This window comes from Eulemur rufifrons, chromosome 17 (assembly GCF_041146395.1).
Source record: "Eulemur rufifrons isolate Redbay chromosome 17, OSU_ERuf_1, whole genome shotgun sequence".
In the NCBI taxonomy this organism is placed as follows: domain Eukaryota; kingdom Metazoa; phylum Chordata; class Mammalia; order Primates; family Lemuridae; genus Eulemur; species Eulemur rufifrons.
Genome location: NC_090999.1, coordinates 75736706 through 75762967, shown reverse-complemented (window position 1 = coordinate 75762967; position 26262 = coordinate 75736706). Strand labels below are relative to the sequence as shown.

General features: G+C 31.9%; 1 protein-coding gene and 1 non-coding gene across 3 annotated transcripts in view; both read left to right on the top strand.

Annotated features, from left to right (window-relative positions):
• The window catches only part of FBXL17 (F-box and leucine rich repeat protein 17), a 490961-nt gene that overhangs the window by 75041 nt on the left and 389658 nt on the right, over nucleotides 1-26262 (top strand). The gene's annotated exons all lie outside the window — the stretch shown is intronic.
• Nucleotides 6838-6896, top strand: LOC138398524 (U7 small nuclear RNA). The gene has a single exon (XR_011236003.1). It is a non-coding gene; the product is annotated as a U7 small nuclear RNA (small nuclear RNA).

Genomic DNA, 26262 nt, shown 5'->3' with positions numbered 1-26262 from the left:
GAAGGTAGAATGCAATGATTTTAGTGGTGTTTACCTTTTTTGCCATCCTGTTTCCCCCTCAGTCCCAAATTTTGTGTTTGTCCTGAATCACTCTCTTTTAGAAGCCAGGAATGACAATGGCTAGAGTTACCTGAAGAAGTTTGCTGACAGTTTGACTAAGAGGTAATCCTGAAAGGAGATTAAATCTCAGTTGGCAGCAGCAGATAGTAAACGAAAATTATCTGTGGGCTTTCAGTGTTGGGGTAGATAGAGGCCATTCATATTCAGGACTTTATAAGTAAGGGACCCTTGCAAGTCACATGCTACCTTTGGTTAAAATAAATTTAAATTCCAGACTATGATGCTAAGTAATGGTGGTCTAATATGGCAGTGAGAGAAGGGCCATGCAACAAAGTTGAACAAATTTCCTAACATATGTAATTTATTGATTTTTAAGAAGCTATCTCTAAATTCGGTTTTTGAAAAATTTTTAAAAATATTTCAACAGTCTAGTGAAAATAATTTTTATATAAGTAATTTATTAGAATATTTCAAATTGTATATATTGTAACCATAGCTAGGTTATTTATTAAGCTACACAGTGTGAGCAATTTATGAAATAATTAATCATTTTAGGATACAGATAGCTTAAAAGGATCAATAAGTAATAAACGATGTGGCCAAATTTTGGGAAGAGGATTTTTTTTTTAAATTGTTTTCTTAGAGTAAAACAGCTCTTAGACCAAAACCAGTTTGTAATAGACAGGGAGATACTTGGGTAAATAAGGAACTGGTAGTAGTAAAGTCGTATTTTAAGGGTCAGGGTAAGTGGATAGTATGATAGTGCTTTTTTCCTAACCTTGCAGTCCTTTTGCAGCTGGTGAAGACAGTAGTCCACCCAGAAGTTTTACTTGTTGTGAGACCTCACAATTGTAGAATTGTGATCTTGTGTAGGAAATCTTATGCCAGGAAATCCTGGTGGTACTTAGGAAGACCTTGGATTACTTGCAAACAATTATTTAAATGTAGCTCTTAATGTACAGAAATTCTCCTGTCTTTAAAAAAAAAAACCCTTAAATGTTTAATTTATAGAATGATACTTTACATTTTAATAGGACTATTCAATTTTAGAAAACATTTTTGTTTCTTTTAGCCATCATTCATACGTGTTTTAAACAGAATAGTTTTCATTTGAAGTATTGGGTATAGAATACTTGTTGTTTCAAATGTAAGTAGATGAGGGGTGGAGAATCCTTTTATTTCTTTGCATTACTTTTTAAATGACAAAATCAATACATCTTCACTAAAGAAACCTTGGAAAACACAATAAAGCACAAATGGCAGAAATCACAAATTACCCATCTACCATCCAAAGATAAATCATTACTGTTTATACCTGAGTGAATGTTTTCAGTGCCTTTTCTGTATAAAATTGTTTTATTTTATAAAAAAGTTATACTTTATATATGGTTTCACTTATTGTATTTTGAATGTTATCCTGAGACAAGCAATAATCTTACAGAACATTAGTTCTTCATGGCTGGGAAACATGTATAAATTAGTTTATTTGGTATTTAGGTTATTTCTGTTTTTTGCTTTTTGTGTTATGTTTTAGTGAATATTTTTGTAGATACGTCTTGGTAGTGATCTTGATTATTTCTTTTTTTTTAAAGATGAAAATGACCCCTTTTTCTGTTTATAAAAGTAATACACGTTGATTGGAACTTAAACAGTATGGAAAGGTGTTCTTTAAAGTGTACATTTTCAGAGTTCTAACTACATAATCTATTGTTATAATTTGGCCAATTTCATTTCAGACTTGTTAATGCATATATGTAGGGGTATAAATGTACTTATTTCAATATTAAAATGGCTCATTGTTTTGTTTTATGTTATGCTTATTTAAACTGTCTCATATATATTACTCTGCAGTAGATACAGATTATATTATTATTTTTAAAAGCTATTTTGTATTCCATTGTATTGATGTGCCATGGTCTGTGTGACCTATTAATTATTGTTGCATATTTAGGTTGTTTCTGATATTTCAATATTATAAACATCCCTGTAATAATTCCCTATTGCCATGCCACGTTTTTTGTTTTTTTCTTTAACTCTCAGAATTATTTCCTTGGAATATATTCTAAAAGTGAAATTTTGAGGTCCAGACGATGTTTGCTTTTAAAATTTGCTATCTATTGGCAGATTACCTTCCAGGATGAGTGGTTGTATCAGTTTCTTCTCTCATCCACAGTGTATATGAGTGCTCTTTTCCCCATATCTATTCTAAATCATATATTACCCATTTTTTAATTCTTTAAAATCAGCAAACAGACAATTATTTTTTTTAAAAATTAATGTTACCTGATTTATTTCCTTTTCAAATGAAAATGGTTTTCTTATCAATTCAAGGTAAAGGATGGAGGGAGTGAAGGCCAGAGTTAATTCTGTTCTAAGTAGTAGCTGAGGTGTCACACTGCTCACTTAGATTCTCTTGGTAGTTAAGCAATTTTTTAGAGTAACTGCTTATATATAATTGATAAGGGAGTTTTCTTCCCAAATTAGAGTTAATATTTCTATCACAATTTCTATATAGCAATGCTTGTTTTGATTGAAGAATATACTAGCAGAAGTCAGGGTTCTGAATAGTGTCTGTCTGAAGGCAGATCTGGTTTGCATTTCTGTTCTACCACTTATAAGCTTTGTGATCTTGAACAAGTTATTTAACCTCTCTGAACCTCAGTTTTTCTAATATGTAAAATGGGAATAATATTTTCCTCATAGGATTATTGTACTGAGATAATGTATAAATATATTTTGCATAGTGCCTATACATTCTAGACACTCAAAAAAAATGAAAACCACCTTTATTTTTTATTCTTATTATTCCTACTGGTGTTATTCTTGTCACTACTACTACCATTGTCACTTTTACTGTTAATACAGTAATGTTCTTTCCCATTCCTTAATTTTAATTGGTAAAAAGTTAAGAAAAAAGGAAGCAAGGTAGTAAGAAATAATAATAGTTGGAATTTCCTTAGGTAGCTAGGGTGAAATTGGGGCAAGTTTGGTTTTTTGTTAATTTATAGGAACAAACAGAACTGAGAGCCTGAATCTGTAAGGCAGTATTCATTGATCATTTGATATGTAAGAAATTTTGTGTCTATCATGTCTGTCAAATCTTATGTCTCCAATTACATACTACTTAAATCGAGTTGTTAATATTGTCCATCACATATACACATAGACAAAACTTAAATCAACATGGAGCTGCTTATAAAGCTTCTGATGGTTAGCCTTTTCTTTATTCCTTGAGTTTTTACAACAACATGTCTCAAAAATAGTTTTTGATTACATACAACAAAGATACTTGCATAGGTCAAGATGAAAGGCAATTTGTTATACAGGATATTTTGTCCACCAGAATTTGCTGTCAGCATATCAGCAGAGTACCTTTGTAAAAAGCATTGGAAATATATATGTTACACGGAATCAGATGTTGATAATGGTATACAATAAAACAAGATTTTACTTAAACTAGAAGAGTTAACAACTTAGACAAGATAAGTAAAAGTCACTCATTTAAATTTAAAGCTTTTTATTTTTTAAAGACAATCTTTCTAAAGTGTCTTCTTAAAGAGAATATGTATTAAGATAATATAATCTTTTCTTGATGACTCAAATTCATCACTACAAGGTGCACTGTGTTTTACACAGTGATACAGTGAGAGGGACGAGTGAGAAATGTAAGGATACATAATCTGATAGTGGTCCCAGACTATTACTTTTTGGTTTTCATGATTGATACCTAAAAATAATGTATAACTATAAAAAAGAGAGAGAAAGTATAAGAACCAATAAATGGCAGGGATAATTATTAAAGTATCCATGAATAATTACCAGTGTCAATATCTAGAGATAACCCTTTGATTTTTTTATATACTCACAAGTGATAATTAAAGAGAGAGAATATGAAGGTTCAAGCTCTTTTTATGTAAGACCTTGAAATTATACCCAGCTTGAAATACTAGACTTAGGGTTGTGTGGATTCCATGATGGGAAAATGGTAGGCCACATTCCTCATACTGAGAATGATAAAATTCTTGAAAAACCACACAATCACTTAAAAGAAGATAATGTGTTCCCAGATAATTTACAATAATAGTTAACATTTGAACCCAACACTCTTCTAAGAACTTTACGTATTTTGACTAGTTTAATTCTCACACTGTATCTGTAAGGTAGTTATTGTTATTATCTCCATTTTCTACATGAGGAAACTAGAAGTACAGAGAGATGATCAGCTAGTAAATTTCAGGGCCGATGTTAGAATCTGAGCACTATGGTATCAAAACCCATATTCTTAACCACTACTCTCTGTACTACCTCTATTGTAGCAAATTGTTGAATGTAATGTTGTTTTAGACTACAATGTAGTAAAAGTTGCTCTTGTAGGCCTGTATCCTTTAGTGATTTATATGGAATGCATAGCCACCAGTGTTTCTTTCTCATTCACTTCATAGCATCACAAATCAACTCTTTAGGCCTACTTGAGGAACTGGGAATTACCTTTCCCCCCATATATTTAAATACAGAATGGTAATATCAATAAATGCACATTTTGTCAAGAAATATATAAGAATTTGCCTTTAAAGTAAAAAGATCCCCTAAAATATGCAAATTCATGTATTTTCCCATCTATGTAAACAAATATGGATAAGATTTAAAAATCCAAACATAGTAGCCCTTAAGTATTTGAAGTCTACTCAGATTACTACAGCAGTACCCTAGATCAGTATTATTCTGCAGGTGATGGCTGCAATAATGAGTTTTGAGATAAATTATGGGACCCAAACTGGCATTTTTTTTTGAAGGAATACACGCTAGAAGGATGAATTACACAATAAGAATAAACGGTTTATGGAACTTTAGTTTCAGAGCTGGATAGGTAAAAGAGATGGATGGATGTTTCTGTTGAGATTGGTCAAAGTAGCTTGAGGCTGGGCACGGTGGCTCACTCCTATAATTCCACACTTTCGGAGGCCAGAATTTTGAGATCAGCCTGGACAATATAGCGAGACCCTGTCTCTAAAAAAGAAAAAAAATTAAAAATTGGCTGGGTGTGGTGGAGCACACCTGTAATTCTAGCTATTTGGGAGGCTGAGGTGAGAGGATCACTTAAGCCCAGGAGTTTGAGGTTACAGTCAGCTATGATTGTGCCACTGCACTACAGCTTGGGGTACAGCGCGAGACCCTGTTTCTAAAACAACAACAACAAAAATTTTTTTTGAGAAACTGGCTTGAAAGGACCACCTAACAACTGCTAGAGTTCTGACCTCAGCTCCTCCTTGTATGTTGAGATTGCTGAATCGTTCTCTTAGTCTTCTCTTTAGGCATAAATCTTTATTTTCAGTTCTAACTAAGCATTCCCCAAACTCAATTGAACTGAACTCATAATCTTGTCTACCTCTTTCTCTCAATATATTTTTCTTCTGTGTTCCCATTCTTTGGTAAATCCCCTCAGTGATTTTTCTTTTCATACTGGGTGGAAACCATACATTCCTTAGCATAGTTGACAGTGTCCCCCTTGGCCTGACTTCTGCTTAGCAAGCTTCACTCCTACCGACTGCCCTTACAAACCAACTCTGTTAGCCAGGTCCACTTGTGGCTTTCTGAACATGCCGTTCATACTCCTTCCTGCTCAAAATTTCGCTTTCTCCTCTTTTCTACCAGGCTTATCTTTTAAGACTTGTTGAGTTATGACAACTTTATGAGGTAGGTTATCCCCTCATTTTTCAGATGGGGAAATTGAAGCTTGAAAATGTTTACTTTTCCCAAGAACTAATCAGATTCCTCTTTGGGAATTAGAAATTGGGAAACTGAATCAGTTCCTAATAGAAAATTTTATTGTAGACATACAGTAGAGAATTGGTCTGTAATGGAAAAGTTTTATTCTTATTTTATTGTAGAGAAGGGTCAGGAAGAGGTCTCCCTTCCCACAAGAGAGAGAAATAGTTTTTAATTCAGTATGTATAAACTGAGATATGAGGTAACAGAAAAGGAATATTGACTGTGAGAAGTAGAAACACTAAATGAGGGAGAAAGAGTAAGAGTTCTCCTGGTGCCTTGGCCTTTTCATTCTTTATTGATAATTTTAAGAGATTTCCTTTTTCTGGAGTTCATTTGGGTTGATTATTGTTTTTGGCAACTCAAAGGGCAAAATTTAAGCAGATATGCATATTTATATTTTTGGCTAATCTTAGTTTTCATTAAGTGGAAGAAATCTTCACTGAAAAGTGATTATATTCTACAAGGTTACTTAGGAATTTGATTTGAATTCAGAGAATATCTCATGAAAATAATTATGAATGATAATTGTGATTTTTGCTTAGCTCATAAGAATTGAATACATCTGTTGGGTTGAACTACTGACTATTAACATGAGATAATAGATAATACCATTGACATGATTCTAAAGTAAAATCAATAATTCAAATTAAGATTAAAATGGTTTCTCTGGAATGCTGGTAGTTGAAGAAAGCAGATTTAAAGAAGTATAAAGTGCTAGGTAAACATTTTCATGAAAATTTTTGACTGCTGTAAATTTATTTAAAATAACTTATCAAAAGTGCTTAATGCTCACCATAGGTTGTTTTGGGTTTAAAAGTGTAATAAAATTAAAATGGATGGAGATACATGTCTTTGGGCTGTGAAAAATAAAATAGTAGGAAGGAGGGAACATAGTGTATGATTCCCTTAACCAAAATTAAAAGCAATATTTGAGGGGACCAAATTTCCTCTAGGTCAGTAGTTCTCAAATTCTGGTCTGTGGACCCTTATTCTCTTAGAAATTATTCAGAGTGTTATAGCTGTTTTAGAATTTGTCTAGCTAGTTTTCTGGTTTTCCATGAAAAAAATTATTTGGGCTACCAAAGCACTGTTGGTTTGTGTTGTTATGTCTATTGATATTTTTGGCATTTGAAATTAAAAATGAAGAATTTTAAATATACAAGCATATATTTTATTAGTCATCAGAGTGATATTATCACAGGTCATGTAGTCTCTGAAAAATTCTACTGTATACTCAGAGAATGAGAGTGGAAAAGACGAATAATATGTTAGTATTATTATTAAAGTAATTTTGACCTTTGCCCAGGACAGGTACCAGATGAAAATCCCAAACTTTGAAAACTGTACCTATAGTTAAAATAATTCCACTTTAAAACTCTTTATTTTAAATGGGATAAGCCTTTAATTGAAGTAAAAAAAAATAGTCTTAAGAATACATATGTTTTGCGTGGTAGTTCAGTAAGCTCATCCCTCTTAAATGCAGAATTATTTTCCACGGTGAAAAAAGGCAGTTTGACTTGTCTTTATTTGCATTTAGGAAGACCAAAATATAAAAAAGGGGAATGGTAGTATTGATTGTATGTGTGTGAGTTTGTGTTTGGGGGATAGTGATCTGTTTAAAGGGAATTGAATTGGGACTAGAAGGGTGTTCTAGGTGGCTCACCAAGTTACCATCTAATGATGGTAATATACTCATTTTGCTGTTTGTTTTGAGCCATACATTATGGTTTACCATGTCTGTTATTTGAGCCCTATACCTGGTAATTTAAAGATGACAGTTAGTAGATGGACAGTATTTTAAAGAATTTTTATATATGAGAGAGTTTCATGATCTTTGTGAGCTTTAGGAAGAGTGTTTTTATTAAGACTTAAACATTTTATAGTGTTTCTAACACTAGCTGGATTTGAACCAAGGGATGAATGTAATGGTGAAGCTATATAATTTCATATAAAATTGTTTTCTTAAAATGGTAGTATTTACAGCTTTATGTGTTAGGTACTCTATTTAGAAAGTGAATGTAAATCACCTTTTTGTACGTTGAATTACATGTGCATCATTTGTGACATACTTGGGCTAAAAAATTCTATGGCTTTTTTTATAAAATGAAAAATTATTTTTAACTATAAATTATTGATTTATCTTTCAATACAGGCTTTTATTAAAAACAGGCATATCTATGTGGAATTCCATAGATTACATTATAGAAAAAACTATTAGCATATATATAAAAGATATATGTCAATGACTAAACAAACATTTTATATTAAAATATCCCACAAAATTCAAAATACCTCATTCCTTTTAAAGTATCATTTAAATATAGTAAAATTATTTAAGTTAATATACTGAAATATTTCTTAGTTCAATTAGGTTAAGGGTTTCGTAAGGAAAATTATCTTAATTATAGATGTTTGGTTAGAAGAAATTTTTCAAGTTTTTGTTTATATAATTATATTTTGTAAGTGTCCTTTAATTTTCCAAGACTTTTCTCAGACCTAGGCAATGATAGGCTAATTCTCTTTTTTAAAAAGGTTAATTTAAAAGTGATTATATTCTCAAGCTATAGACTCATTTGGAGAAGCTTGTAAGTAAAGATTTAACTGAGTAGAATTAGGAAGCAATATATATTCCTAACTTTTGTTTGCAGTAGTCATTCTGTAAACCAGAGGTGAACATGTCACCCTTTTTTTTGAAAGAAATTATTCTTTAGTTACAATGTGTTAATGTATTGATGGAAGTATTTTTATGTAGTGGTGTAGTGGTGACTTTATATGCACATAGAAATAATCATACCATCTTTGTCTCTGTTTTAGTGTAAACTTTGTTTTTTCTTGGATGTATCAATTTAGTTACATTGGATGACATTTTTATTTTTAGATAAATTAGCGTTGACCAACTACTTTATTGATTGGTCCAAATTTGTGGCATGTTTTTCAGAAAGACATATGATGGGGTTGGCGCACAGAAATGTCATATTCCAATCACGACATGAGAAATGGTTGGATTGCCTGTCCTACTAGGAGGTATTCTTAAAATTAGTTATCATGTTATATTATATCAATACGTATATCTCCCATTAAGAATGAGACTTATCTGGATTTTGTCATTGTCAGAGTTAAAAAATTATAATAGGCATTTATAGGCATGATAGACATCTATAAAAGATATACAAATTATTCTAGGAATTAATGTGCTAAATTTTTTTGGATTCCAAATTTTTGATTGTTCTTCTAAATAGAAAAGTCATGTCTCTTAGTGGATAATTATTAACATATACCATTTATGTGAATCGTTGATACACATTTTCCAGGAATAATGGCGTTTTATTACTTAGATTCCATCTAAGAGTTAGTGTTATTTCTCCAGTGTTTGTCATTTTTCTTGAGATTAGACCTGTAATACTACAATTTAAAACCAAACCAAACCAAACAAACAAACAAGCAAAAAAACTTACCTCAGTTCATTTCTGTTGCATTCAAATAGTAGTTAACATAATATTTAAATTTTTGCCCATTAGAAATGTAGCTTCCAGTGCTGCACAGGAAAGATGTAAGAATCTTGGAGCTGTTGTAAGGTAGATAAGCTGTTGTAAATGTGTGCTAAAAGAAATTTAGTAAAATTACTGGCTTAAAATTGTTTTGGAATTCAAACAATGCCAACAGTTCTCCATGAAAAAATGACTTACGTTGTCTTTAAAACTTCTTTTTCATTAATATGCATTTTAAAGCTCTTGAACTCATCTTAGATTTATCACTTAATTTATCTGTATGTATGTCTCCCCTCTGTTTTAAGATAAGGTAACAGAAAACTAAGCACCAAAGGTCACAGAACTAATGTCATGAGAATAACAGAATTCAGAGATCGTTGAGTTTTTTTTTTTGTGCTTTTTCTTAAATTCAGTAGACACAAAAAATGCAGGAAAAAGCTATAATGAAAATGCTGTAGTGCTCCCTCTATGAATCAATTTGATTTTATAAAATGAAACTTTAATAGGTCTATTACTTTTATTGTGTACATGTATATGTACACTTTATTTTATTCTCTATAATCTAATTATAGAGTATATTTTAAACTACTATTTTTGACTTTAAACATATATACACAAATTCTTTGATATTCATTTTATTTTACTATGACTTTAATTATAAACCATTTTGAATCATCAATTATTTTAGGACTAACAGAACTTTATTCTTTACATATAAAAAAAATTCTGTATAGACCATTATTATATGTCAAAGTAATAAAAATAGAGTCAGAAAGATAGGTCTTTATTTTTTCCTTTCTCTTTGTTGCCTTTTTTTGGTGGGTGTGTAAAAGAACCTAAGTGAGTTATTTCATATTAATGAATAATTTTAAGGTCTAGGAGCTGCCCTCTAGGTTTTCTCAAACTGCTACCATAGCAGAATAAACTAAACAAAACCACATAGAATGAACACATTTCTTTTGTGTATAAAACATTGTTAAACTTTACAGTAAAAAAAAAAATCTCCATATGGAGATAATTAAGTAATATAAAAGAAAGATCTTTTATAATCATTAATTTTTAACAGCTGTCTAGATAAAATTATAGATAATTTGTTCCATGTGTTTAATTAAAACTATTATGTTTCTTTTTGGAAATATTTGTTGTACAATTCCAAAAATTGAACATGTGAAAAAAATCATAAATTTATTTGTCACTAGATTGGGCCACTTTGACTAAGTATCATAGAGTGGAAAGACCGTTTGAGTTTGTATCTGTGTAAAGAATCTTCCATTTTGGATCTTTGGCATAGTTGAATGTTAAAGGATATATATTTTTTTTCTTGCTGCTATATTTTTTCAATGAAGTAAAAGGAATTCTTTACTATCAATGAGTGAAACTTTTGAAAATTATTTTAGTTTTTAAGTTCCTAAAAAGTTTTGAGTCAGAGATGTAAATATCAAATTCACTATAATCATTAGCATAGCCAGGGATTATTTTTAAATGTTTTAAAAAATCTGAAGTGAGATGCTAGTCTATAGCCATCTACTTCTGGTTTCAAAAATTATAGAGTATATAAACTAAAAATTGTAATCGGAATTCTCTGTAAGAATGGACACATTCCTTTTAAACTTTAAGAAATTAATTTTCTGAAACTGAAATGTAGGATCTAGATTTGAACAATTAGGTTCATTTACCCATTGTTTTAGATGTTCTGGGAAGAAATATCTAATGATTTTTCCATGACATCTACCCTTTTTTTCAGATTCTCGACTGACATTTTATCGTGTTATTGTGTCCACGCTATTTAGTTCCTTCTGGAGCCTTCCGAGTTTCACATGCACTGCTTCAATCAGCTCCTGCAGAGTGGATAACTTACCTAGGGACCCAGGCCTTACTGGACAAACAGGCAATCACGAACAGGGACAGACTGGCCTTGTTTTTTTTTTTTTTAATTTTGATTTTTCTATTTTTTGCATTTCAAAGTATAGGTATTCATTGTAGCAATTTATGAGAAAGGAAAAGCCAGTGAGTTTTTCTAGAAATATATATCTTTATCTAAAATAGAAGGATTATATAGAAATGAGCCTACCTGTGGTCTGTTCTTTCTTTATTCAATAACTTTTACATTGTAACTTAAGCATTTTTCTGTCTTTATAAACTAGTATGTGTTTTTTTTTTCCCTAGTACATATGAAAAAGCAATTTGAAAACTATTCTGTTTATATACAAAATATACCTTAATGGTATCTTGGGGAGGATGGTGGGAGGGCAATGAGGACCTCAGGTTTTAGTAAGGAAGTAAAAGAGAGGGATTCACCTAAGGAGCTTTAAACTAGGTACAAACTGCGAATTTATCCATTACGTCATAAAGGTCCAACTTCTTCCATTAGTTTAAAAGAAAAAGAAAATTCTGGTAGAATCCTGACTAAATGATTTTAACAATTTGAAAGAATTTAAAAGACTGTTAAAAATCAGACTGTGCTTTAGAATAGCAACAAAAATTTGAGGCTACTTTTTTAGATGTGTACTCATGTTAAAATTAGATGTCAATATTGGCAGTTTGGTAATAGAGGGAGGTGATAGAGGAAAAAGTGTTATACTCTCTTATTTTAATTATCAGTACTATATAAAACTTAAATTAATTTTTTTAATTGTATTATTTAAATCTATGCTAGAATTTCACTGTGGATATGGAAGAAAAGACTCATAAACTGTAAGACTAAATATATTTTAAATGCTGAAGTGTTAGGTTTTTATTTTTTTGTTTTATTTTGAAAACATGTAAAAACTGAATTAGGTTTTTGATTAATGGTTAAGAACAGTGAATAAATGGTGAACATGGATCTAAAATAAACAAATAGAATGAATTAGGAATTGTAAGACTTTGATACTTTTATTTAATATTCTGTATGGGGAAGACAGTAAGTTACTATATCAAGGAATTAACTGTTTTGTGTTTATCAAGAACTTTACTATTACAAAAAATTCATTTATGTTTAGATTTTAGTTTAAATCCTTGTCATCTGTCCTGCTTTATTGATCTGCTTTGACTAATATAGTAGAAAGAAACAACTTTTTTAATGTACAGATTTTACATAAGGAAGTAGTTTTTCTTAGTGCTTTTCATCCTTCTTTTAGATGTTTAGAGGCCTTCTTATACTGTATGCCTTCTTATTTTCACATAGTAGCAAGAAACAGCAAGAAGATTATAACTTGAATAGACAAAAAAAAATTATTGTTGGGGTATTATCTGTCATAGGAAGCTATGTTTTGCAGAATTTCTATGGGACTTTGTGTTTCTCTCCTAAGAAGAAAAAAAATAGTTATATAATAGATAAATTAAAATTTTATAATACAAGCCCACTTGGATATTAGTGGCAGTTCAGGAATGAAATTGTTTTATCATAATTTCATCTTATTGCTTCCAATAAGAAGTAACAGTATTGCTGTTAGTGAGAGTAGGTAGCTTACATTTAGAATTCAGTCAGTTGGGTCACATGCTGTTTTTATTAAGTGGAGAATATAATGCTATATAAAAAACTGAATTTTTGAAAATAGATGGATTCTGATTTTGTTGAATTTCTTAGTGGTTTTTTTTTTAAAGCTGTCTTTCTACCAAAGGGTTAGAGTGTTAAATGCTTACTCAGTAAGAATTCTAAAGCAGGAGTTAAGTTGGTATAAAATGACTTAAAATTATTCCTTAATTTGTTATGAAGACTGGGACAATTTTTTGAGGTTCATTTATGAGATGCTTAATATTTTTTGCAGTACTGACTGTTAATTTTTAAAGCTGTGTTTCAGCAACATTTAAAAAACAGTTTTAGCAATTTTCTGTAGGTGAATGATGTTAGCATCAGTTTCAAAATTCTTTTGGAAGGTAGCCAAAATTATTTTCCTTTTCACAGAGGAGGCAGTTAGTGTGATGTTTTGCATAGGGTTTTCTGATGTTTGATTCTTTAAATTGCCACATAGTCTGAAAATCATTTCATTATACTGAAAATCCTTTGGAGATATTTATTTTCTTTATAAATGGAGATTGAGCACCACCTGTTGGTCAATCCAAAGTATTTTTGTGATTTCAGCAAAAATTGTTATTGTTGTTAAATGATTATATTCCTTAATTACTGAGGTACTATATATTATATAATTCTGTCACAACATCAATTTATGTCTAAAAACTTTACTTCTTACAAAATGCATCAGAATGCCTTTATTTTGTAGATTATAAAATGATTTGCCTTTATTACCTTTACCATTTAAGTTTTCCTAACTTTGCCATTTACTACTGAACTGTAAGTTATCCTTTGAAGAAGGTGAATTGCCCTAACCTGTGTTAAGAATTTATGGAGTTATTAAAGGAGATTATTTGCCTTATGTGGAGATTATCAAATTGAAGAAGAATAGTTAGGTGATTCCTATGTTATTATCTATGCATTACCTGAATGATACTAGATTTAATTTTTAAATAAATAAAATACTTTTTTGTTTTTCTTGTTTCATATCAATTTGAAGTAAAAAAGTAAATTATCCACTTGTTGAACAACAATGAATTCACATATTAAAACCAAAAATCGCTATTACATAATTTTTAGAATTTTAGATTTTATCATGTTAAATGTGTTACTTTGTTTGAAATACATACTTACAACTCAGGTATTAGTGAGACAAAGTATTAATTTAAAAATATTAATTTAGATAATAGATATTAATATAAATATTAATAAACTAAGGTAATTTTCTCAAAGCAAAGCAGAAAATAGGTCTGAAGTGACATTTGATGATCTCAAAGATATTAAAAATGTGTGTTATTTAAGACTAGATATAGAAGGCAGCTTTGGTACTTCTTTCTATTCCTGACATCAAAGTGATGCTACAACTGTATCAAAGTCTTAACCCTCATACATTAATAATGTACAGTAAATAAATCAGTGCTTTTGGGTTTTAGGGAGTTTGATTTTTTTTATTTTAGGTCATACTTTCCGAGCAGAAATAATTCAATGCTCAGTATTATATTAGATGTATTCTTAGCAAGAAAATAGTATAAATAAGGCCAAAAGAAACAGGTTTAAAAAATTCACATTGGTAGTTTATATTTCATAACAGAAAGTAACTGTGATTTTTTAATATAAAAGTCAAGATTTGTATCAGCTCTATTAGTTTGTTTCAAATTATGAATCATATCCTGATTCCCCTTGACTCTTGTGTTGCATTTTTCTTTATCCATTTAATGCCATCAATTTTTTTTTAGTGTCTAAGTCGTAAACTTGAGACTCAGCATTGATTCTCCCCTGTCTTTCATCTTTCCTCTGAAAATTCCATTTCTAAGCTTTGGAAATGGCTCTTTATTCTTTTTCGTCTCCTCACTACTCTCCTACTTCAGTCTTCCTCATCTCTCTATTCCAGAGAGCTTCCTAACTAATGTTGTTATTTCCAACCTCTTTCTTATTCAACCGTATCTTCAATAGTAATGAATGTTTTTCAGTTTTTCTTTTATTTCTTCTACTAAAACACTTGACAGGTCATAGTAAAGATTCTCCTTTCGCTCTTGATTTTCTGCTACACAAATCAAATCTAAATTCTTTAGGATGGCACTTACTGGGACCTTCCAGTCTGGCTCCAATCAACCGTATTAGCCTTACTTTTTCCCTTCCCTTTGCCACCCTTTGAGACCTGAGGCACAGGCCAAATGTCTTCTCCTTTGTGAAGAGTTACTTTAAGAATTAATTATACTGGTTTGAGTTCTACTAGCAATTGGATTGTATTATTAGAAAGTCTCATTACTAGAAGGGTTGTTGGTTATATACGTAGATAGATATTTGTGAACTCTTCGAAAAGAGTAATTGTATGATTTTTTTGTCATTCTTTGTTTGATCTGTGAATTCCAAGTCCCAAGGATAATCTTTGGAATGAAAGAGGCTGTATAACTTACAGTAAAGAGCATGGACTCTGGAGCAAGACTGTCTGGGTTCAAATCTCAGGTCTTCTACTTAGTCTCCTTAAGTAATTTACTTAATTCCTCATCTCTTCAGTTTTCCTTTCAGTAAAATGGGAATTATAATAGTACCTACTTCATAGGATTATTGTGAGGATTAAATGGTTGATATATGTAATGTGCTTAGAACAGTGCCTAGTACACAGTAAATGCTCAATAAATGTTATTATTTTTAATATTTTAGAAATAAAATTAAAATGAACAATTAATATTTCAAAATTTGGAAAGGTACACAAATTTGAAACAAAATTCTTAAAGATTTTTTTTTCAATAAAGTATTGCAGTTTAATGTTAATTCAAAATCTTTTGTTGACTCTCCGAAAACTATTTTGTTTAAAATTTTAGTAAGTGAGAATTGAATTATATAAAGTTTGGTAAATACATCCTGCAGAATTTAAAAATTGGACACATACACACACATATATAAATAATTATATTATCTTTTGTTACAGTTGTTGCTGTGTTAATGTCACTTTAAATAGCTGTTAACCAAATGTGAGGGTTTTGGAAATATAGAGACAATACTGTTAAAAACTTAAAATATGCCAGAAATTGGCACCTTATCTTTATAAGTAGACTTTTAATTTCAAAATGAGGACCTAGCATAAGCATTGTTTAAACAGATAGGCTGAATGTAGTAATGTCAGTAGGCATCTTTAAAGGACAACTGTGGGATATCTGAAGTAAGTCAATCCTGTAACACGGCTTACTGTAGAAATAGACTTGCTTGTGACCGACAGTGTCTTAGATTAGTTTGTTTTTTTTTTTTTTTTTTTTTTACTTTTTCCCTTCTTTATTGTCTTGATGAATTTTCTCATCACTTCTAGCCAAATTTGAAGTAAAGATTTTCCTAATTTGCTTCCTGATTTGGAGGGAGGATATGAATGAGTACATAAGGAAATGTCAGGGGGGCGGGGGGGGGGAGAGAGAGAGAGAGAAAGATTGATTTCTTAAGTTTGAGATTTTTATTCATCATTTGGCACCATAAGATGAAGGTTAAAAGCCTCCGTTAGGATATATGCTTCTGAACCTAGACAGTTCTCAAAAATTCATAAAAATATTAATAATGAATGAGAATCACTGAATAATGTTAATATTAACTTAGATTATAAAACAAAGTTTTTGTGTAGGCTTCTATTTTTTAGGAGCCTATAACTTGTAGGAATTATAAAAAATACATACTTCAGACAATAGGGTAAAAGAAAATTTGATTCTTTTTTGGGTTGGATTCTATATTTTGCACACTAATATCAGTAAGTGTATACATATTGTAGAACTTTAAAAAAATCATTGACATGTATTGTTTTCTATGATTGAATGCTTATGTTAGAAATAAATATAAATTTGACAATCTGTATGGGTTTAATATTTTGTTTGCCTTGAATCTTTTTCTCTTGATGATTGAAATACATTAGTCCTGAGTGTAGTGGATTGGGTTTTATTCTTTAAGCATTGGCAATCTCCTGAGTGAGATCCTTACTGTTGATAGTGTTTTTAAATAATTCATGGTACACTTATTTTTTTTTTTTTTTTTTTTTTTTGAGACAGAGTCTCACTCTGTTGCCCTGGCTAGAGTGAGTGCCGTGGCGTCAGTCTAGCTCACAGCAACCTCAAACTCCTGGGCTTAAGCGATCCTACTGCCTCAGCCTCCCGAGTAGCTGGGACTACAGGCATGTGCCACCATGCCCGGCTAATTTTTTGTATATATATATTTTAGTTGTCCATATAATTTCTTTCTATTTTTAGTAGAGACGGGGTCTCACTCTTGCTCAGGCTGGTCTTGAACTCCTGACCTTGAGCGATCCACCCGCCTCGGCCTCCCAGAGTGCTAGGATTACAGGCGTGAGCCACCGCGCCCGGCCTCTCATGGTACACTTATTAACTGAACTGCAAATGGATTTCTGTTTACTGTTTATGTTGTTTTATCTTTTGATTATAAAATATACCATGATTTGGTAAGCAAGTCTGATTTATTTTGGGAAGTTAATTAAATATTCAAGGATGAATATGGTCTTTATTTTAGACTTAAAATTTGAAAATTAAATTTTTTGTTTTGAAAATCATATATGATTTCTTAAAAGTTCCATGCTCAGAATCAAGTAGAGACTTCAAGTTTAGGGAAATTATAAAGGAAACACAGAAGTATTCCCATATTATTTTCCAGGAACAAAATTGTGCTTCTCCCCATATTTGAAAACATCTTTTAATTATGGGATTTATAATTTTCATACTTTGTTTTCAATTAGAAAATTTTAAGTAGTTTCATAAGTGACTATGCCATTTAAAATTAGTGTAAAATTTTTTAATTTTATATATAACTCATTAATATAACAATGTTTCACTGTTTAATGAAAATCATCCTTATAAATTATGATTCTTATCAAGAAATATTTTAATTTTAAAGTGTCAGCAATAGCCATATTTTCAGATCAATAAGAAACTAATACAAATGTGTACTGTGTTTATTAAACAAGTATTTTCCAATGTCTATAAATCCTGACACTATGCTAAGTCTGGATATTTCTCAATGAAATATTATTTAGGAGGAAAAAGACACATTCATAGAGAATTAAAATGAAATGTTCTAAATGCTGTGTGATAAGTCATGATTCAAAAAAAAAATGTAGAGCATTGCTCAGTTTTCTTGGGGATTCAGAGATGGTTTTTGTGAGGTGATGATACCTCAGCTAATTTATAAAGAATTGAAGAATATGTCCAGGTGGATAATAGAAAATAAAGAAGAGATTTTAGGTTGAGGGAGCAGTATATGCAAAGGTGTTAGAGGCATTTAAAGAGCAAGGTCAGGAAAAGGGGACTATGGATCATGAGGCTACCTGGAGATGTAGGCTATAAATCTTTTTTGGATATTATGCTGAGAATCTTGGATTTTATCCTTTAAGCATTGGGGAGACATTAAAGAATTTTCAGCAGGAGAGTAACATGTACCCATTTACACTTTTGGAACATCATTCTGGTTATTCTGTTGAGGACAAGGGTAGAAAGACCAAGAAAGAAAGAAATGATGACCACTTGAACTGAGGCGGTGGTAGAGAGGGTGGAGAGAGAGGGTATTAAGGCAGTAGAGTCAGCCAGCGCAGGTCTTGGATATTGGGGTTCAGAATGTCTTTACAGTACTCAAGACCAAATTCTAACTTTCTGTCTTGAGCTGCTACTCACTGACATAAGGACTGATGGAAAGAAGATATAGTTTTGAAAGCGGGGTGGACTTCAGTAGTAAACGTGTTTCATTTCAGACGTCAGAGAACACTTGCATAGGAATATCCAAGTAGGCAGTTGGATGTCCAAATGTCTGGAGCCCAGAATATAGAGATTTGGAAGTTAGCATACTGGTCTCAATCTCACTTCATCAATTTTGTTCTTTAATTGGTTAATGGCCCTCTAAAAAAGGATAAAGTAATGACTTGAGATAAAGGAGAATTTAGAACTTAGGTTAGAGAAATTTTGGAATAATAAATGTCTGTGTATAGTCTATTTCACACTTTAAGGTGGCTGTCTGGGATTCATTTCTACTGCCAGTAAATTTCAGTTCTCTGCCACCAACTGTCCTGTGATCAATGAAGTTGTCTGAAGGGAAAGGAGAGCAGATGATAACCTGGCTGTATCTGGCTACTTACAAACTTAGGGATGCGGTTTTCTGTTGCATGTGTTCAATGTTTCTCTCTGTTGGTGTGGGCAATTGAGAGTTGATAGAATATAATCACTAAAGTAGGTGAGAATAATTGTTTTGATATCATTACCACTCATATCATTTAAGGTTGCAGAAATGGGACTAGTCCAATATTTAATAATCCAACATTTCATATGTATTGTATAAGATTAGACATGAGTATGGGTTTTAGATGCTGTGTTCTTTCTAGGACAATTTAGATCAGTTCTTTAATTGTCTTAACTGAAATTGCATATGTGTTATGAACATTTTTTTCGACTTGTACAGTTTTAATATTCTGTAGATCATGGAAATGTTTATTGATTTTTAAATTGTGATACATATCAACATACAGAAAAGCAAGATTAAACATATTAACATTAATCATATCACCATTTACAGTTGAGATTGCTGAATATGCCATGAGTTTGCAGATTATAATTCAGACACCATTTGAAATAACAACCCCCAAAGTAAAGTACCAAGGAGTAAATCCAACAAAAGATGTGCAAGACCTTTATGGAAAAAAATCATACAACTTTGTGGAAGGACGTAAGATCTAAATAAATGGAGAGAGGTACTACATTTTGGGATGTGAAAACATAATAGAAATTCTCCCAAAATTAATCCATTAAGTTCAAAATAATTTCAATAAAATCCTAATTTTTTTTTACAACATTTGACAATCTGATTTAAAATTGACATGGGAAAGTAAGGCCAAGAAGAGCTACATAATTTTGAAGAACACTAAGGGTAAATTCATCTGACCAAATACCAAGATTTACCATAAAGCAACAGTAGATTAAACTAATGTGATAATGGCACAGAGGGTAGAAAAATAACTAATGAGACAATATGCCTTTCCAGCCTTGCTTCCTAACTCCTCTTTGTGTGCAATTACATGCCAGCCAACCTGAGCTATATGTGCTAACATGCATGGCTCTGTGTTTTTAGTAATTCTCTTCATCCCTGTGGGCTGTACTTCACTACATCTAAGATATGATTAATTTATGTACCACTAAGAAAAAATATTGCCAATTAAATTGACACAACATCCTTATCAGATATACCTTGTTTCAAAGATGTTAAGACATGAAAATGTATGTTTTAGGATGTATGGAACATGGTATTTAAAATGCCAGTATCTCCACAAAAACTATTCCCTTGTCTCTCTTATCTAAAAGTGAATTCTCTCATTTTCAATTTGTATAGCATTTATTTGTATCTTTTTATGAAAGTTTTACAGAGTAACACCCACATGTACAAAGGGGTTCCCCTGAATTTTCCCTTTCTGAAGATATCTTCTACAATAATTCTAATAGGGCCAAGAGTTTACCAAATATTGAGCATCAACTGTATGTCACATGATAGTTGCTTTAAGGATGTTATCTTGACCCTTAGGTAACACTGCAAGGCAATTTCTATTATTCCGAATTTTACATAGCAACTGGAGGTTGGAGTTCAATAAATTTTCCCCAAAACGCAATTGCAGGATTGGAACCCCAGACTGCCTGACTTCAAAGCCATGACATATGTATCACACTGCATTTTCTTGCCTCTCTGCTTCCCTTTTCTGATTACAGTAAGCTATTTGAGCATAGAAAGTATGCATTTTTCATGTTTATAGTCTACATACTTTTTTTTAAGAGGGTCTTGATCTGTCACTCAAGCAGGGGCACACTGGCACGATCATAGCTCACTGTAACCTAGAACTCCTGGGCTCAAATGATCCTCTCACCTCAACCTCCAGAGTAGCTAGGACTACAGGTGCATGCCACCATGCCTGACTAATTTTTTAAAAATTTTTTTGGTAGAGACGAGGTCCTACTATGTTGCCCAGGATGGTCACAAACTCTTGGTTCCAAGTGATCATCCTGCCGTGGCCTCCCAACGTGCTGAAATTACAGGTGTGAGCTACCATGCGTGGCTCCCTGCATATCGTCTTACATTATTCCCTGAAACATAATGAGTGGCCAATATATTTTGAAGGAATAAAAGTAGAGGAAGAGGTCAGGTCACCTCTTCAAACTGATAATTCTTTGCGTTTCTGTCCATTGTTTATTTGTGTGTGATATCAGCACAGAGCAGACGTAACTGAGGCTGAGCTATTCTTTGGATACTAACTAATAGATAATAGATGCAACTTTCTAGTTCAAGGAAGTTTTTAACATTTTTGAAAAAAGTTTTTGAATTACATTTAAAAAGTAAAAAAGTTGAAAGGTGAAGAAAAAAAAATAATAACACATATTATCAGTGTATACTATAAACCAGGTACTTTGTGTGCATTATATCATTTAATCCACAAGATAGCATAATCATATAGATATTATCATTATCCCTATTTTGCATATGAGAAAACTGAGGCAAGGGCTGGTAAGTCATTTGCCCACGGTATTGTTACTAGTAAGTAGAGGAGTTCCAGTTTGCCTAGCTTCAAAGTCTACACATTTCCCTCTTTTTGCTTTGGTTTTCTGTTTTTAAACTTGGTATTAATAGTATCAATAGTGAGCTTAACATTCTGCAATTTCCTTTTTTGTCCAACATTCTTTTTGAGATATTATCAGTGTTGATTCATATAGCTCTACTTTATTCAAGCAGTTTTAAATTTTTATCAAAGTAGTAAGTGTACATAGTATAATAAGTCAGTTTGTTAGGCTTAAAGTGAAGATTGGCTCTCTCTCTCTCCAATCCTTAGTCTTCTCCACAGAGACAATTGCTTTCAACTTTTTGTTGTTTTTCCTCTTTTATTTACCTCTGTATTCCCCCACCCAAATTTCATGCTGCCATTTACTGACTTTTCGGTTTTAATTACGTAGTGCCTTTCTACTATGAATGCAAATGACTTTTTTTTCCTCTTCCCATCTTTTCAGTATTTATTGTCACACTAATATGACTATGTGAATACTGACAACAGAGCTCTGTAATGTGCTATGTTCAGGTTTTCCTCCCTTTTGTAACTTGTTTTTATCTATAGGAATACTTTGTTTTATTGTGTTTTACTTTATCGCACTTCACAGATAACTGTGTTTTTTACAAGTTGAAGGTGTGTGGCAACCCTGCATCAAGCACTTGTATTGGTGCCATTTTTCTAATAGCATGTACTTATTTCATGTCTCTGTGTCACATTTTGCTAATTCTTCTAATATTTCAAACATTTTCATTATTATATCTGTTATGGTGATCTATGATTGGTAATTTTGATGCTATTATCATAATTGCTTGGGACATCACAAACTGTGTCCATGTGACAGCAGACTTAATTGATAAATGTTGTATGTGTTCTATCTGCTCCACTGACCAGGCGTATCTTCCTCTCCTTGAGCCTCCCTATTCCCAGAGATACAACAATATTGAAATTAGGCCAATTAATAACCCTTCAATGGCCTTTAGGTGTTCAAGTGAAAGGAAGGGTCCCATGTTTCTTACTTTAAATCAAAAGCTACAAATGCTAAGCTTAGTAAGGAAAGCATATGAAAGCTGAGATAGGATTAAAGCTAGGCCTCTTGTGCCAGTCAGTTAGCTAAGTTGTGAATACAAAGGAAAAGTTCTTGAAGGGAATTAAAAGTGCTACTCCAGTGAACACATGAATGATAAAGCAAAACAGCCTCATTGCTGATATGGAGAAAGTTTCAGTGGTCTGGATAGAAGATCAAATCAGCCACAACATTCCCTGAAGCCAAAACCTAATCCAAAGCAAAGACCCAACCTTCTTCAGTTCTCTGAAGGCTAAGAGAGGTGAGGAAGCTGGAGAAGAAAAGTTGGAAGCTAGCGAAGGTTGGTTTATGAGGTTTAAGGAAAGAAGCTATTTTCATAATGTAACAGTACAAGGTGAAGCAGCAAGTGCTAATGTAGAAGCTGCATCAGGTTATCCAGAAGATCTAACTAAGAGAATTGAAGAAGGTGGCTATACTAAACAACAGATTTTCAGTGTAGACAAAACAGCCTTCTGTTGAAAGAAGATGCCACCTAGAACTTTCACAACTAGAGTGGAGAAGTCAATGCCTGGCTTCAAAGAACAGGCTAATGTCTTGTTAGGGGCAATGTAGCTGGTAACTTTAAGTTGAAGCCAGTGTTTATTTACCATTCTGAAAATCCTGGGCCCTTATGAATTGTGTTAAATCTATTCTGTCTGTGCTCTAGAAATAGTACAACAAAGCTTGGATGACAGCACATCTGTTTACAGCATGGTTGTCTGAATATTTTTAAGCCCATTGTTGAGACCTGTTGCACAGAAAAAAAAATTCCTTTCAGAATACTACTGCTCATTGACAATGTACCTGATCACCCAAGAACTCTGATGGAGATGTACTAGGAGATAATGTTGTTTTCATGCCTTTAACACAACACCCATTCTGCAGTCTGTGAATCAAGGAGTAGTTCTGATTTTTAAGTCGTTATTTAAGATACACATTTCTTAAGGGCTACAGCTGCCATAGAGTGATTCCTATCATGGATTTGGTCAAAGTATATTGAAAATCTTCTGGAAAGGACTCACCATTCTAGATGCCATTAAGAACATCTGTGATTCATGGGAGGAGGTCAAAATATCAACATTAACAGGAGTTTGGGAGAAGTTGATTCCAACGCTTATAGATGACTTTGAGGGGCTCAAGATTTCAGTGGAAGAAGTAACTGCAGATGTAGTAGAAATAGCAAGAGAACTATTAATAGAATTAGAATGAGAGCCTGAAGATGTGACCGAATTGCTGCTGTCTCATGATAAAACGTGAATGGATGAGGAATTGCTTCTTATGGTTAAGCAAAGAAAAAGGTTTTTTTGAGATGGAATCTACTCCTGGTGAAGATGCTATGAACATTATTGAAATGACAATAAAGGATTTAGAATATTACATAAACATAGTTGATAAAGCAGTGGCAGGGTTTGAGAGGATTGACTCCAATTTTGAAAGAAATTCTGTAGCTAAAAGGCTATCAAACTGCATTGGATGCTACAGAGAAATCTTTCATAAAAGGAAGAGTCAATTGATGTGGCAAATTTCATTATTTTAAGAAATTACCACAGCCACCCTAACCTTCAGCAGCCACCACCCTTATCAGTCAGCAGCCATAACATTGAGTCCAGATCTTCTACCAGCAAAAAGATTACAACTTGCCGAAGGCTCAGATGATTGCTAGCATTTTTTTGCAATATAGTATTTTTTTAATTAAGGTATATACATTAGTTTTTAGATGTGATGTTGTTACACTCTTAATAAATTGCAGGATAGTGTAAGCATAACTTTTATATGCATTGGGACACAAAAAATTTGTATGGTTGACTTTGTTGTTCATTTTATTGCATTGGTCTGAAACTGAACCTGCAATATGCCTGAAGTATGCCTGTATTTTTAGGGGGAATTAATATCTTTCTTCCATTTGCTTAGTTTTCTTTGTACTAGTTATTAATTCTTACTTTCAACTCTAACAGAACTCTAAACTGTTTTCAATGTAATCAAACTAATAACATAGTAAGTCTTTTTTTTTTTTTTCTTAGAGATATTCCTCTTGGAACCTTCAGTCTTCCTGCTTCAATTTAGGTTTCTTTTGTCTCTTTTCTATGTTAGGTCTCTGTTTTTCTTGGTTTCTGTATTTTCCTCTTACTTGTTTTACCTCTTCAATTTTAATTTCTCCGGTAGTTTCTTGAGAAAGAATGTGTGGAGGTGACATTTTTTTTTTCCCAGTAAGTTTAATCTAAAGTGATAAGTTCATAAAGTTAATTCTTCTCTAAAAATAAGTCTGATTTTTTTTTTAATGCCCATTAGTAGAAACAAATTACTTCTTCTCATTCAGTAGTTAAGTAGTTTGGGAGAAAAAATATGGTAAACTGCTAGCTTGTTGAAAAATTTCCCCTACAGTTCAGTTCTGTCAAAGATTTCAGGTTAGTTAAGTTTAATAAATGATAAAACACGTGCATATTTAGAGAAGGCATCGTTAAATAACTCCTTATATAAAAGAGGCAATGTCAATTGTAAAAGAGCGTCATGACTCTGTTTTCGTTGATATAATGGCATTTTAAGTAATTCTTGATTTAAATGAAAGCATCTAAATTGTAGTGTTTAGAGACAATTATAATCTTGTTCTCACATAAGATGTCTAAGGTACAATCTAAATATAGATTAAATGAAAAAAAAGTCTTCTAATTGCCTATGGAAAAAAAATTAACCAGGGTGTGCATGTAGGCTTATGTTTTATGGTGTTTAAGTGGAAGTTTTCTGTTTCTGACACTGTAGAGAAGCCTTTTTACATAAATCATTTCTAAGGGCCTGAATAATAATTTTTTTCTTGAGCAGTCTGCAGATGACATCTCAGTCATTAACTACTTTAGAATAAAAGCATTTTGCTAACATTGAGCTTCAGTCAAAATTCTTAACTTGTTTAGATTGGCATATACTGTTTATAGTATTGTATTCTACTTGTTATTTGTTTTTTTTTTTTTTCTCCTTAGTAAGAAATTTTACTGCTAGTTAGCTTGTCAGAGATCATTATAAATAAGGGGATAAAAATCCTAGTGGTAGATTGCAGTGTTTTCTACTGAGCATTATTGATCCATAAAGACTTACAATATATTATTCTAAGGTTGTCATTGCTAGAAAGGACTGAATAAGGATTAAGAAACCATGTTGACAGAAGTCATCATTTTAATGACAGGCAATTTAGTTTGAGGTAACTGAAGCAAGGAAAAACGCAATCAATCATCACAGCAAGAATTTTCACAAATGTTTACCAGTCTATAATGAATGTTGTGTAGATCATCAAGGTCATTTGATAGCTTCTCTGAAAGTAATGTTTTCATATTCTAACAAAGCAATTCAAGTATTTAAAATAAACTGTCCATTTCTTAAAGTTCGGTGATAAAATACAGCAGTGAAATATAAAGGATTAAAAAGTTAGGAAACATGAAAAAATACAGTTAGTTCATTAAGCATTTTGTTTCATGCTTGAAATTAGACTTGTTGTTTTCGCCTAGTGATAATTTCCTCAAGTGTCTGGCTAAAGTACGCACATAAAGGATAATTTAATATTGGATCACATTTACTTTCTTGTTATTTGTTCTCAAGTTTTAATATAGTGTTAAAATTTTTACATTTAATGTCTCTTCAAATTGTTTTCTCTTGATTATGTTGAAGGAGAAATCTATATGCAGTGTATAATCCTACTCAGATTCTCCATCCACATTGGTCCTGGATAGTAAATGGGGAAGAATGCTGAGTTAGAGTTAGCAAAGAAAGTGAGTAGTAGAAGTAGGCAGAAGGGAATCATGATTACTAGTTCCAATAGAAATATGTTCAGCGTAACTTTAGTATG